This window comes from Carya illinoinensis, chromosome 4 (assembly GCF_018687715.1).
Source record: "Carya illinoinensis cultivar Pawnee chromosome 4, C.illinoinensisPawnee_v1, whole genome shotgun sequence".
In the NCBI taxonomy this organism is placed as follows: Eukaryota; Viridiplantae; Streptophyta; class Magnoliopsida; order Fagales; family Juglandaceae; genus Carya; species Carya illinoinensis.
In genome coordinates this window covers 22,831,074-22,844,022 of record NC_056755.1, presented here as the reverse complement: position 1 = coordinate 22,844,022, position 12,949 = coordinate 22,831,074, and positions in this window count along the sequence as shown.

Genomic DNA, 12,949 nt, shown 5'->3' with positions numbered 1-12,949 from the left:
TGATATAGGAGCAGCATGACGCTGAGCTGAGCCTCTCCCCTGTGCAATGCTCCGACGGTGTGTGGTCATATTGACGGGGCTCATCTAGTTTAGCATCATCTCCTCTGCCTAGAGTGACACTCGTCAGGCTAGTAATAAGCGGCTGATGATGACTCCGTACGGGAGATTTATCCATTGTAACAATGCTGGCCTCGTAACGGATCCACTCAAATATGCCGAGTGGCAAGTCAATGGGATCTCCATGTGCCAAGCAAATAAGGAACTATGCGCGAGCCCGACTGAATGTGGTCTTATGTGCCACAGGGTCTACATTTGTTGCAACAAAAATTTACAATATGCGAAAGAAAGGCAGCTACTGATTCTGGCTGAAGGAGTTTGGCCTATCCGGCTTCGTGCGGCCTGTGCCAGTGAGGATGTAGAAATCTTGATCTCGCTCGTCATCACCAACCTCAGGATCAATATCCTCGCCCTCGGGTCGATATCCCTGTTCACTGGACATAGTGTCAACAGGGCCCATAGATGAAGCAAAAGTGGCTGGATCTGCCTCAAAAGTGCCAGGAGCAAATGTGGCTGCTGTGTCACCAGCTTGAACAGTTGTCGCCTCAGGTAGTATCCACAGAATCTGGAGTAACTCGGCGATAACATCCGCCGAGAACTCAAACTGTACACCGCGTACAGTGAGGGTATGGGACGATGCATCGTTAGGCATGGTGGTCATTCCAATGTAAAACTACCAAACTATTGAGAGGTAAATCTTTTCTCTCAATGTGCAAATTGGGCCCCAGCCTCTCGTGACGAAGACTTCTCTGAGCGTCTTCCGCTCCCAACTGAGCTCATCGAACTGATTAATAAGAATTTCTCATTCACCTATAACAGTTCGTACCCCCAGCCAAGCAATGTCCGGATTGCCTCCATCCCTTCCTCGTTTCTTGATTGTCATAAAGTGAGTCATATCCTGAGAAAAAAAAAATACAAGTTAAAATATATAAAAAAAAATCTCTAAATTTACATATATATATATATATATACATATTACGACATATATAGATTATCCACAATTAAAATATCATCATTATAAATTTACATAATTTCAACCGTAAATATATTAAAAAATTTCACTATTTAAATACCCAAAATAATAATAATAAGATGAGAAAATAGAAATTATATTAAATGGAGATATGTTCGAACGTTACTCAATTGACGTCCAAACTATAAAATTATGATAATTAGAATCAAATTATGTCCGTATGTATAATGATTTTACGTTCGAACGTATATTAAGATAGTCGAACGTAAACTATTAACATTCAAACGATGATACTCAAACTAATATAACAAATTTATGTCCAAATGTAACTTCGAACAAACGTTCGAATGTATTCAGATAAAATTCTAATGTAAATCTGATCCGAACGTCTTATACATACGTTCGAATGTTTTATTAACGTGCGAACGTATTATCCAACGTCATCTTTAAACATTCGGACGTAATGAATTTCAAACGTCACACGTTCGGACGTTTTTGCTAAGGAAAAAATACGAACGGTTTATGTTCAAACGTTTTAGCCAATGTCCTCTAAAAGCGTTGGATAAAAATGTTTGAATATTAAAATTTACTTTCGCATGTTATAACGTAACGTTCAGACGTAAATAAACTATAACGTCACACGTTCGAACGTTTCTTTATAACGTTCAAACGTTACGAGACAGAATGACTTAGTCAATTCAGCCATTTCCGAAAGCACGTTGCGTTTCGAAGCAAAAAGAAATCATAAAACTACTCTATAGGCTATGGGGAATGTTTCTACGGTGATTGTTTACCGTTTAACAATCAATGGTGGCCGAAAAATCAAGAAGAAAATTCGGCCTTGGGTGGGTTTCGAATTTTTGAAACCCACCGATAAAACTGAAAGTCTCTATATGAGACGGGGAGGGCACATTACCTTTTAGTGACGGTTGTGGTGGTGTATGACGGCGGATGCGGCGGCGTGCGTGGAGGAGAGAACAACGTTCAAATTGTTTTTTGGACGAAATGAGTCTTCCGCTACCATCAGGGAAGACTTTATATACAGTTAACGTTCGAACGTATACATACATACATTCGAACGTTAAAAAATGACATTCGAATGTATCCAGTAAATTATATTTTTTTTATATAGTTATATATATTATAATACATAATATATTATGTATTATAATAACTATAAAATATATATTATATCTAATACGTATATATTAATATATATTATATATAATAGTACTAATATATAATATCTATATTATATGGATATATACTATAGTATAGTTACTAATATATAATAGTATAATAATATATGATAGTATAGTAGGAATATGTCATCAAACCTCATCCTTCTCTCAAAAATATTATGTTCTTGGCCCGCCAAGTCTCTGTAAAATGGTGGGAAAAGTATAATTATGATCATGTTGTATAGTACATATACTACTATATGTACTATACAATATGTAGTATATATACTATATATAGACTATAGTAGTATAATATACTACTATATTATGAATACATATATATTATATAATATATATAAACTATATATATATAAATGATATATAATATACAATTAATGAAGATTATTTTTTCATTTAATCAATGAAAATTTGAGTTTACATGAAATTATATAATATTATATATAATAATATATATAATTTTGTCCCAATACGTTCGAACATACATGTTATACGTTCGAACGTATTAGAAAAATGGGCGGGATTTTTCCCGCTTTAAGGTTGGAACCCTAAAACGTTCGAATGTTTTATTATTACATTTGAACGTTAAATTGACGCTGTGGGCGGGATTGTAAATACGTTCGGACGTATTGTTTAGAATCTGGGAGGGATAACTTATCGTTCGAACGCTAAATTAGTTACGTTAGCAAGAGAATGGAACGTTCGAATATTCATTAATGAACGTTTGAACGTTTATTGCATTAGAAGCAAAAAATAAAACTTTCACGCACGAGAAAGCAGAACCATTATACTTCATCCCGTGCGTAAATTGAGAGAGAGGGAGACAGAGTTTTAAAAAGAGAGAGAGAGGAAGAAGAGGAAGCTTAGAGTGAGAGAGGATAGAGAGAGTGTTAGAGAGAGAGAGTTAGAGTGAGAGTGAGATAGATTGAGTTAGGGAGAGATTTTGTGTTTTTTTTTTTTTGTGTATATTTTTTTCTTCCCAAAGGAGAAAGTAATGTAAATTTTTCAACTGTAAATGTATTTACAATTTATATTATATTTGTCAATTTTTTTTATATGTATTTAACTACCTAATTTTGTGAATTTTTTGAAGGATTGTTTGTTGTGGATTGTTGAAAACTTGTGATTTGCAAGAGGAGGATATTGTGAGCACAAGGTATATTATACTAAACTCTATTGTTAAATTTTGTTGTCAATTTTGTTGAAGGATTGTTTGTTGTGAATTTTTTGAAAGATTGTTTATTGTGGATTATTTGTGTAATATGTGTAAAGGATTGTTTATTGTGGATTATTTGTGTAATATGTGTGAATTTTTTGAAGGATTGTTTATTGTGGATTATACTAAACTCTATTTGTTGTGCAATATATGCAATATATTTATTATATTTGAAATTATATAATAACATTAAGATTTTTTAGATTAAGAATCCCTAATATTATAATATAGTATTAGTATATATAATATAAATAAGTACTATATAGTATAATATAATTATATAATAACAATTAAAATTTATTAGATTAAGAAATTATAATACAAATTATAATCTAATATATAGTATAGTATTAGTAAATATAATATAAATAAGTACTATATAGTATAATATAATTATATAATAACAATTAAAATTTATTAGATTAAGAAATTATAGTATTAGTAAATATAATATAAATAAGTACTATATAGTATAATATAATTATATAATAACAATTAAAATTTATTAGATTAAGAAATTATAATACAAATTATAATCTAATATATAATATAGTATCAGTAAATATAATATAAATAAGTACTATAATATATAATATAATTATATAATAACAATATAATTTTGTAGAGATTAAGAATCCCTAATACAAATTATAATCTAATATATAGTATATATTAGTAATAGTAAATATAATATAAATAAGTACTATAATATATAATATAATCATATAATAACAATATAAAATTTATTAGATAGTGTATAAGTATATTATTCTATCTAACCTATTGTTTAACAATATATAACACATGGGAATATTTGTTTGTAGTTTTTAATTCAATGAACATGGTTGAGAATTTGTTTGTAGTGTTTTTTTATTGTATGGCATTGCATAAATAACCTTAGACCCGTTTGGGAATTAGTGTACATTTAGGTGTACACTAATTCTTGAATTTTCTAGTATGGACGGTTTGAGATTATATTATCTGTATTGCATATTTTTGTTATTCCTACTGAACACGTTTAGTATGAAGTTTCGGTGTCCTCCTTTATTGTTCTTCGGGTATACTGTTCATAGGGTCACAATCCCTCTATGTGAACATGTATACTTGGAAAACTATGGGGAGGTATTGTCAAAATTTCTACCTACATGGAAAGTAGTAAAGTGATGGAACTTCTGCAATATAGATAATATAATCTCGAATGGGATAGGACCAACTACCTTAAGAAAAAGTAATTTGAGTGGGAGCATGACATGCATGTGTATTATAGTATACTACATATTACTAATAATTAGATGTTTTTAGAAATGGATAAAAGTTGGGTGCGGCTAGGCGATAGACTTAGAAAGGATTACATACCCTATGCACGTGAAGTAAAAACCTTTATTGATTTTGCAAAGGCCTCTACTGATAGTCGTGGTTACATTAAGTGTCCATTTCGAAGTTGTAAAAATTTGTGTGCGATAGGGTTGGATGAAGTTGAAAGTCATATGTTTGTGAATGGTATGGATTTGGGGTATACTCGCTGGGTATTGCATGGTGAGCTGTATGCACGATCAGCGGATGGATTATTCGGTCATCCAAATTATTTGTGGCACGTGGATGATGATTATGAGCGAGATGAGATGGAGGAGGTGTTGAGTAATATTGGAGCTGGGTTGTTTATGGATGAGATTGACGACAATGCCTCAAGTGGCCGAAGGAATGATTCTGAGAATTTTCCTGCAATGTGGGAAGATGCAAAGTGCGAGCTGTATCCAGACTGTACAAAACATTCCAAAATGTTGTTTATTGTATGGTTGCTTCACATTAAGTCATTGTGTGGGATATCAACCAAAGAATAAACATGGTATTAGACTTATTTAACAAAGTGCTTCCTGAAGGGTCTTCATTGCCGAAGAACTTTTATGAAGCAAAATAGTTGAGAAAAGGATTAGAGTTTGAGTATAAGTCCATACATGCATACGAGAATGATTGTGTTTTATTTTGGAAGGAGAACGAGGAGAAACAATCATATCATGTATGCGGAGAGTCGAGGTGGAAGGATAAGAAAAGCCTGCCAGTTAAAGTCTTACGATATTTTCCATTGAGATCTAGGTTGCAAAGATTATATATGTGTAAGAAAATAGCTTACGATATGAAGTGGCACAAGGAGAAAAGAGTTAATAATGACAGATTTATGAGGCACCCAGTTGACTCACTTGCGTGACAATCTTTCTATAATCAGTATCCAAAGTTTGGGATAGAACCTCGGAACGTGCGTCTGGGACTCACAACCGATGGATTCAACCCTTTTGGGAATATGAGTACAAGTTATAGCACTTGGCCTATAGTGTTGATTCCGTACAACCTTCCACCATAGAGGTGCATGAAGGCACCCAACTTTTTGTTAACTTTACTTATCCCCAGCTCGAGATCACCTGGGAATGACATTGACGTATATATACAGCCGTTAATTGAAGAGCTGAAAGAGTTATAGGAAATAGACGTCAGAACTTATGATGCATCGACGTCGACAACTTTTCAAATGCATGCTGAGGTAATGTGGACGATAAATGACTTTCTGGCATATGGGAATCTTTTCGGTTGGAATACTAAAAGGAAGTTAGTGTGTTCGATGTGTAATAAAGAAACTACTAGTGAGTGGTTAAAATATTCTCAAAAGTTGTGTTTCATGGGTCATCGACGTTATCTACCAACAATCATGCATGAAGAACAGAATCTGCTAAGTTTGATGGGCGAGTAGAGGATAGAATTGAGCCAAATGAGTTGTCTGGGAAAGAGATACTGGAACAATTGGTACATATGGCAGCAAACAATTTTGGCAAAAGTCGGGGAAAAAACAAGAGAAAACGAGGTGCAACAGAATTGAATTGGACAAAGCGTAGTATTTTTTTTGACTTGTTGTATTGGTCATCCTGCATGTTGCGACATAGTTTGGATGTAATGCACATAGAGAATAATATTTGTGATAATATACTGGGTACATTGATGAACATTAGTAAAAAGACGAAAGATACGATTAAGACGAGGAAAGATCTTGAGAGAATAAGAATTAAACATAATCTACATTTTACGGGTGGAAGGTGATAGGGTGGTCATGTCGCATGCATGTTTTATGATGACAAGGGAGGAGAGGATGGGCTTCTGCAAGTGGTTGCAATGTGTGAAGCTGCTAGATGATTATGTTTCAAATATCAGTAGATGCGTAAGCCCTGATGACTGGAAAATTGGTGGATTGAAAAGTCATGACTGTCACGTATTTTTGTAGAAGTTATTACCAGTGGGAATTCGTGGAAAGCTAACATTTGCCATACGTGTCGCCATAACCAAACTGTGTATGTTTTTTAAGGATTTGTGTGCTCGTGTAGTAAAATAAGATGAGTGATGATACACTTACCACTCTTTTACTACTACTTTACCACTTGTAGTGTATTTATTTTTTTATCATTTTCTTTTAAATATTTTTTTAACATCCTTAGCCATTAAGAAAAAATTTTAAAAATATATAATTTTAGTGATAGTCACTTGCTTAATCATTAAGTAAAAGAAAAATTTAAAAAAAAATCAAAAAATTAAAAAAAGTGATAAAGTAGTGGTGAAAGAGTGATGAGTGTATCATTATTCAAACGAGATATGCTGCAGAAACTGGAAGAAGACATTGCTACTATATTATGTAAATTCGAGCAGATCTTTCTACCGTCATTTTTTGATGTCATGGTCCATTTAGCAATACATTTACCCTAGGAGATAATGTTGGGTGGACCGATGCAGTTCCGTTGGATGTATCCAATTGAAAGATATTTGGGTCAACTGAAGCGCATTGTTAGGAATAAAGCCAGAGCTGAGGGTTCAATAGCAGAGGCCTATATATACGATGAATGGTTAACATTTTGCTCTTTATATCTTTGTGGTGTTGAGACACGATTTAATCGTCAAGAGCGAAATGCTGATCTTACTGCTTTGCCTTCTCGTGAGCTATCAGTGTTTTCTCAGAATGTACGACCCTTGGGTGCACAAACGGGTTAAGATTTACTTGATGCAGAGTTGGGTAAAGTTCGGTAGTACATGCTAAATAATTGTCAGAAAATTGATCACTATCTCAGGTATATCGTTGTAAAAGGTTTAAATATTTCTAGATTCAATGAGGTTAACTTTAACTTTTGTGACATAAAATAATATGATTTTGCATATATATACAGTGAGCACATGGACAAACTTAAGACAGAAGGCGTAGAGAATATAGTGGCAAGACACGAGGAAGAATTTTTTGGATGGTTTGAACAACGTGTATGAACTAAACTCTACTTGATATGTTAGATTATAAAAGTTTTGACTCTAGGTAATATTTAATTAATAACATTATTTCAATTGTTAGATTTTGGAACAACGTGTTCGTGATCCCGTATCTGTCTCTTTTGAATTGTATGCATTGACCCGTGGTCATTCAAATAGAGCACTTCGATACACTGCATGCACGGTTTGAGGTTATAGATTCCATACTCTGGACTGTGAACATAATAAAAAGACCCAAAACTGTGGTGTGTTGGTCAAGGGGAATCATGGAACAGATGATATTGATTATTATGGTGTCATTCATGATATTATCGGATTGAAATATCTAGGTGGGTTTATAACATATGTCTTTAAATGTGATTGGTGGGATTTAGGTGGTGGTCGGGTTTCGATATATAGGGATAATCATTTTACGAGTGTCAATACTGCATATAAATGGTACGAAAATGATCCATTCGTATTGGCTTGTCAATCTACTCAAATCTATTACTTGATTGATCCAATGAAAAGTGCTGATGAAGATAGTGGAGAGATAACTTGGCGAGTCGTTCAAAAATTTGTCTCTCGAAATATATATGAAGTAGGAATGAATGCAGATTACGATAATAGTGAAGATGAAGATGACACTCCAAATCTAGAGGCCTACCAGGAAGATGGAGGGGGTATCAACTTATTTGTTGACCTCCGTGCACTCGAGTTGCTCCCCTTATGTAAAAATGACGTCCCACTCATCCATCTCGATCCATCTGTATTAAATGATTATTCAGTTCCAAAAAGTGAGAAAGAAGAAGAAGATGAAGAAGAATCTGGAGGGGAAGTGGATAAGGAGGACGAAGAAGAGATTGATGATGATGATGAAGATGTTATAGAGAGAGATTCTGAAACAAGAATGGAAAATACATCCAAAGAAGAAGACTAAAAGTACTAAAAACTTTATTCATATATGAGTATAGAATTTTATAATAATAATTAATTTCATCTAATTAAATTTTTTTGGTATATATATCAATTTCAAGTATGCCGCCAAAAAGACAAAGAAGAAATGTGCCTCCTCCACCAAGTCCAAGTCCCGAACCCATTAAGGACTCCCTACCTGAAAAGTCCGTTCCTGAAGATGAAGTTAACACTGCAAAGAACGATGCACAGTCGACACCTACTAGTAAGAAAATGTCGTTGATAATTATTTATATAGTTAATATTTTTGTCTCAATAACTATATAACTATAAAAATTATACACATTATCTATATTAGTTGATGCATCCGCTCGTCGCGGTTGTGGCTGTACACGCGGCATCTCACTTGAGAAAAACTGAAGGCATGGCAAACTGAAAGTCACAATTCCTGATAATTCCACTGGAGGAGTAGATGATAGTGCAGCAGAGCTTTCCTCTTATATTGGTACAATAGTCCTAGCTTATACTCCATTTTATATGCGCTCCTGGTGAGATGTGCCAAATGAGATTAAGAAACACATTTGGAGTTGTGTGCTGGTGAGTTTACTTTGATAGCTCATTTTTTTCACCTACATTAGTATATCATATTTTTTTACCCAATTAATTTATAATTAGAATGAATTTGACCTCGACTTTGATCGTAGCAAGGATTTGAGAACTGTGAATGAGTTAATGGCTACACTATTCCGACGTCACAAGGGACAATATCACGACCACTTCAAAAAGTTTGAGTCGTTTGAAGAGGCTGCACAGTCATCTTTCTAGCAGATGAAGTTAGATGACTGGATAAAGTGTTGTAATCTTTTTGCATCTCCAGAATATTAGGTATTCTAGATTTATTCCATTAATTATTTAAATTAATATTTGTTGTTCATCTTATATGTGTGTATATATATATATTACAATTAACATTCTTAATGTGCATTTGTAGCACTTAAGTTCTACAAATGCAAATAATAGATCCACTCTGACTTTTCACCATCATGCTCGTTCAAGATCATTCCATCATCTTGCTGAAAAAATGGTAATTAATAAACTATATAATTCATTTATTTTCCTGTTATTCTTTTATATAAGTACTGACACTATTTTTTTAAATTTGCTAATGTCGTTTTGTTAGAAACGTGATGATCCTGAAAACTTTTCCCTCGTTCATGTTTATGCTGCTGCTCACACTAATGAGCATAGTGAGTGGATGGATCCTGCCACTGCAATTAATTATGTAAGCAGTGTTCCTTTTGTTAAATAAATTATGCAACATATGGTTAAATTCTTTTTTATTTGTATTTCTTTTAATACGTTACCTATTGTGTGTTTTGATCTTTCAAACTGCAAGGAAAAATGATGGAGTTGTAGTCAGCTTCCGGGGAATCCTCTACTAGTGACATAAACATTTTCACACAAGTGCTCAGGCCCAACTCTAGTATGGCAAGAGGTTTGGGACAATCTTTCAAGCATTCTGGTTCATCCTCCTCAACCTCATCGACTTTACAAATTAATAATCTTAGCAGAGAGTTAGAAGCTGCACGACGCGAGAATGAGTATATGAGGTCCAAACAGCAAGAGTTGGAGTCCCCTTTTGAGTGACAGTCTCATTTAGAGACACGTTTGCAGGACCAACAAAGAGACTAGGAGGAAAGAATATGTAGTGAGGTCCAAGAGTAAGTGCAGCGGGAGATGATGCTGCAAATGGAGCGTGTTATGTCATTGCAATAGAATCGTGGTGGACGAGGAAAGAAAAAGAAATGAATTTTATTAGTGTATTAAATTTTTAATATCTATTTGAAAAATAATTACAAACATTATTGGTTGTGAAATATGTTATGTAATATGATACAATTGGTATAATTGGTATATTTATTAATGGGATGAGTTTAGTATTTCTGATATGTACGTTCGAATGTAAATAAATACGTTTGAACAGTATTCCACATTCGAACATTCGAACGTAATCACACAAAATTGTGCCATAACGTTCGAACGTTTACACCGACAAATGAAAATTATGTTCGAATGTTTAAACTTTTAACGTTCCAAACCTCCGAACGTACTTCTTGCATTTGAACTCTAGTTTCTTAACATTGGAAAGAACGTCCGAACGTTATGATCCGAACGTTCAGACATTGTTTCCTTTACGTTGGAATCTAAATTCGAACGTAACGTTTGAACATAAATATGATACATTCAAACTATAATCAACAAACATTACCTGCTCTCATTTAGACATCAATTTGTCTAGTTTACATTCGAACGTTATATTTTTCGTTCGAACGGAATATTCTGTGATAGATTCTAACCGTCACATAAAAGTAAATGTTCGAACGTTATTTAAAACGGCATATCACAAACCGTCACTAAAAATATTTTTAGTGACGCTTGTACAGTAAACTGTCACCATATGTATTCTGTAATACACATTTCATGACGGTGGGGGTGACGGTTTATAATTGTCACCTAATGTATTTCATGATATTTTTTTCATTTCTTGTAACAGTTTCATCTGTCACTAAATCTAATTTTTGTTGTAGTGAGAGCTGCCTATCGAATTATGAAAGTCCTCAAGATCAAGGAAGGCGATAACGAGGGTGATGTAAATGCATTGGACATGCATATAGAAAAGAACAAATACTGGATCTTGACGAAAGTTGTGCATAATAATCATTGATTTTCATATTCATGCGTTAAGTCAGTGGGGGCTATATTTAGCATAATCCTTCTGCATGCGTTCCATGGTCTCTATAGTACTGCTTGTTGCCTTCTGTATTGATGAGAGTTGTGCATATAGAAAAGAACAAATACTGTATCTTGACGAGAGTTGTGCATAATAATCATTGATTTTCATATTCCTACGTTAAGTCAGTAGGGGCTATATTCAGCATAATCCTTCTGCATGCGTTCCATGGTCTCTATAGTACTGCTTGTTGCCTTCTGTATTGGAATGAATAAAATGAAGGATCGACATTGGTGTTAGAACTCCCAAGACTAGAACTTAGAGAAATAGATCTAGAGAGGGTCTAATCTTGCAAGATTATAAATCGTAAAGTTGGTTGAAATACCTAGTTGGCTATTGCATTAATTACTAACTTAATAATAGTTTACTATCTTAAAAATAATAATAGTATACTAAAATGTATGCTGATTAACTAACTAAGATTTATGTATCTTAAATATTATTTTAAAATCATTAATATATATTATAAAATTGTTATTCATCATATTAATCTATAATTTTGTGCTGAAATTTAGCATATTTTTATTTTATGAAAATAAGTTTCTACTTTAATTTATCTTATGATATATATATATACACACACACATTTAAAACAAAACAGCGATAAGATGGGCTGCCAATTAAGGCCCCGTTTGGATAGTGAAAGTATTTTATTTCATTTCTTCTGATCTTATCTCATCATTACAACTTTTTCAAATTCTAAAATAATAATAATATTAAAAAATAATATTCTAACAATATTTTATTCAACTTTCAATTTTCATATAAAATCATCTAGGGGTGTAGAACCGGGTTGGATTTTTTTCTTGTCCAGTCTGAAACCTGGGCGAGTCTAAAAAATTTATACCTGCCTGGATCTAGTTACAAATCTAATTTTTAAACCGGTTACCTGTAACCGATTGCTTTAAAAAAAAAAATTAAATGATACGACATCGTTTTGCACCCCATAGGATTTCATTTTGGGCTTAGGGTTCCCATTCTTCACTCTCTCTCTCTCTCTCTCTCTCTCTCTCTCTCTCTCTCTCTCAAGCCCCATTTCTCTCTTGCTAGTAGCAAATCCTAGCTACGCCACTGCGTGCCCACTACCATATAGAATCACCGCCATTTACCCCACCCTTTGCCCAATTTCTCTCTTGCTAAGAAAACCCTAGCTGCGAAACTGTTGGTATTTTCCTCTCTCTCTCTCTCTCTCCTAAAAGTTACATGTTTATATATGGGATCATGGATGCATAAATAAATCTCAGTTTATATAGAGATTTTTGTATTTGTATTTCAAACAGGATGCACTTTGGATATGAGGAAGTGGGTTAAACTGCATGAATAACAAGGCATTAAAACCAGAACTCCATTGTTTTGACTAGAAGCAATAAAAATGGGCAAAATCAATGTAAGACCAAGCTATCTTTTAGGCAAAAAAAATTACAAACAATTTGGTATGTTTGTTTAACAAATCTTACAATTTGTTTAATAAAAATAGTCCTGTTTCTCTCTTACATTAACACCTAAAGCCATTTACTGTGATGACT